Raw genomic sequence first — 3,732 nt, forward strand, 5'->3', positions numbered from 1 at the left:
AGTACCATAATAAATGTTCTAATGAACCCAAAATGTTTCAGGTCAGCATGGGAACTAGCAGCTAGTGAAGGCACAATGGTAAGAGCAAGGGAAAGAATCTTCTTGGTGAATTCCCAACTGAATTTGTGCTACCAAGTTTCTTTTCAATTTACATAATTTTGTTATCCTAGCGGAACATTGGCAGTTTCGAATCGATCATTTCACAATAAAACAGAACTAAAAGTGAACCATAAAAAACCTCCCTGGAAAGCACTAAATAAAGAATAACATTTACAGAGCATCTGGTATTAACAGTTAGCAGCGTGCAGCTGTGGCCACAGGAAACAGACTTTGCAACAGAAATATCTACGTAGATTGCAAGCTTTATGAGATGACTAAGGTTACAACCACAGCACCTATTTGGAATTTAGCACCCAGAAAAATGGCAGAGCTTGGCAGCTTATTTTGCTTTCTTATTTAGCAAGGAATCAATTCAAGTATAAATGTTATTGCAACTTGCGCCAAAAAAATGTCAGAATCTGCAGCTGTAAAAGTTTCTAGATATAAAAGGGACATTTATACAGTTTGGAAAATGGTAGAAAATAAATTCATGCCATCACATAAGTGACACCAGTTTAACTTGGAAATCTCAATGATCGGATGAGAATTTGAGTTCTCAATGAGAATTTGACGTTGCCGTTTTACCCTAATATAGAGAATTCAATGAACTAAAACCCCTGTCTCATGGTGTGAGTCCACCCACGAGTGATCCCGAGTTTAAAACAAATCAAATTCATGGTAATCACCTAGAATGAAGGTAGCAGGAACGTCGGAACTCGTAACGCTAACGGCAGGTACTTGGGAAACTTGTTAACTCGTGAAAATCTTTCAACATGATGAAAGATTTCCACGAGTCAAATTTACTCGTTGTAAGATGGTAGTAGCCCGTGAGTTTACCGTAGTGACTCGTGAGTCTACTGTGGGCACTCTTTAACTCAGCGGGACAGGCAGCATCTCTGGAGAGAAGGAATAGGTGACGGGATGACGTTTCCAAAATTCTGCTGCGTCTGTGTTACTCCAGCACTGTGTGTTCACTTTTTGTCAACCAGCATCTGCCCTTTCTTGTGTATGACATTATTTGTATTTGTGGCAGTTGATTGTCACTCCCTTCAGTTTCCTAGGGGGTCGGGACGGGGGTCGGGACGGGGGGGGGGGGGGGGGAGGGAGATGCTGCCTAGTGACGATCTCATTTATCCAACGAGTTACGCTCTCTTTAATGATTAATTTCTAAATAACCCGCTAATTTCTCTTCATTCGCTGTTATATCCGAGAACTGCTCCAGATGAACTCCTGGATTTGATGTTTTTTCCTCGCGGGGGTAAAAGAAAGAACAAATGCACTTAAAGCACCAGGGGTGGGGTAGAGGCGTACGACCAACGAACGGGGCGATATTATCCAGAATTAGTAAAATAAAACAAAAATTGGACTACTGAATAATTGCACAGATTTGAGAGGTGCAGGAAGGAACTTCATATGCTGGTTTAAACTGAAGATAGGCTCAAAAAGCTGGGGTAACTCAGCGGACAGGCAGCATCTCTGGAGAAAAGGAATGGGAGAGATTTCGGGTCGAGACCCTTCTTCAGATTGCAGTCTGCAGTCGCCTAGTCCACTCAGAGCTGTTGTAGAATTGGAAGCAACAGCAGGAGAAGATAAGCAAGAGAAAACACTGATTGGTTCTAGCCCAAGTGAGAGGAGAGAAGCGAGTCAGAGGGGGGAAAACAGTTGAAAACTGAGGAATTTGGTTTGTAAATTGGTAAATTAGGCAATTTATCAGTCAATATAAGCAAGACGGCTATTAGGGAGCGGCAGTGAGTGAGCGAAGTGCCCTGTGAGAAAAGTGTGAGTCTTTGGCTCGAGAGGCTGAGGAGAGGAGGCTTACCAAAATACTGGAGAGGGAGAGACGAAAGAAGGAGATGTCAGGCAAGCTGATTCAGTGTGATGCTTGCAGTATGTGGGAGGTCAAGGACACTGCTGGTGCCTCTGGCTGCTACAAATGCGAGAGGTGCATCCAGGTAGAGCTCCTGAAGGGCCGTGTTGGGGAACTGGAAAAGCAAGTGGATGACCTCAGGTTCGTCCGAGAAACTGAGTCATTCCTCGACAAGTCCTACAGCAAGATTGTTACACCTAAGGTACTAGAAGAGAGAAGGTGGGAGACGGTGAGAAAAGGAGGGAAGCAAACGTCCCCGGGTATTGTACCTCTTGTGAACAGGTTCACCCACTTAGAAGCTGTCGGGACAGAAGACGTTGCTACACTGAGCGGCGGACTGGCTTACGATGCGAATAGGGCTGTTGAGCGAAAACCAAATAGGCCAAAGTCAGGCAACGCCATTGTAGTGGGAGACTCCATTGTGAGAGGTACGGACAGGGGTTTCTGCGGCAACAGACGGGATTCGAGGATGGTGTGCTGCCTTCCTGGTGCCAGGATCCAGGATGTCACGGACAGAGTGCAGAAAATCCTCAAGGGCGAAGGTGAACAGCCGGAAGTCATAGTGCATGTCGGCACAAATGATGTCGGAAAGAAGGGGATGAATATTCTGCAGCGTGACTTTAGAGAGCTCAGAAAAATGCTGAAAAGCAGAACCTCCAGGGTTGTTATCTCCGGTTTGCTTCCAGTTCCTCGTGCTGGCGAGAGCAGGAACAGGGAGATACGGGACCTGAATGTGTGGCTGAGGAACTGGTGCACTGGGCAGGGATTTAGATTCTTAGATCACTGGGATCTGTTTTGGAGTAAGGGGGAACTGTACAAAAGGGACGGATTGCATCTTAACAGGTGGGGGACCAGCATTCTGGTTGGCAGGTTTGCCACTGCTACACGGGTGGTTTTAAACTGAATAAGGGGGATGGGGTGTCAAATGGGATAGTTGAGGATGGAGTTAAAGGGAAAGGATTTCTTAAATGTGTGAGCGGAGAGACAGAGGGGTGTAAAATGAGGGTAGAAGCAATAGGTAGCAAGGTGAAAAGTAAAAGTGGCAGGCAGACAAATCCAGGGCAAAAATCAAAAAGGGCCACTTTTCAACATAATTGTATAAGGGGTAAGAGTGTTGTAAAAACAAGCCTGAAGGCTTTGTGTCTCAATGCAAGGAGTATTCGTAATAAGGTGGATGAGTTGAATGTGCAGATAGCTATTAATGACTTTGATATAGTCGGGATCACGGAGACATGGCTCCAGGGTGACCAAGGCTGGGAGCTGAACATTCAGGGATATTCAATATTCAGGAGGGATTGACAGAAAGGGAAAGGAGGTGGGGTAGCGTTGCTGGTTAGAGAGCAGATTAACGCAATAGAAAGGAAGGACATTAGCTTGGAGGATGTGGAATCGATATGGGTAGAGCTGCGAAACACTAAGGGGCAGAAAACGCTAGTGGGAGTTGTGTACAGGCCACCTAACAGTAGTAGCGGAGTTGGGGATGGCATCAAACAGGAAATTAGAAATGCGTGCAACAAAGGTAAAACAGTTATAATGGGTGACTTCAATCTACATATAGATTGGGTGAATCAAATTGGCAAGGGTGCTGAGGAAGAGGATTTCTTGGAATGTATGCGGGATAGTTTTTTAAACCAACATGTAGAGGAACCAACGAGAGAGCAGGCTATTCTAGATTGGGTATTGAGTAATGAGGAAGGGTTAGTTAGCAGTCTTGTTGTGCGTGGCCCCTTAGGCAAGAGTGACCATAATATGGTTGAATTCTTCAA

This window comes from Amblyraja radiata, chromosome 13 (genome assembly GCF_010909765.2).
Source record: "Amblyraja radiata isolate CabotCenter1 chromosome 13, sAmbRad1.1.pri, whole genome shotgun sequence".
Classification (NCBI taxonomy): Eukaryota; Metazoa; Chordata; class Chondrichthyes; order Rajiformes; family Rajidae; genus Amblyraja; species Amblyraja radiata.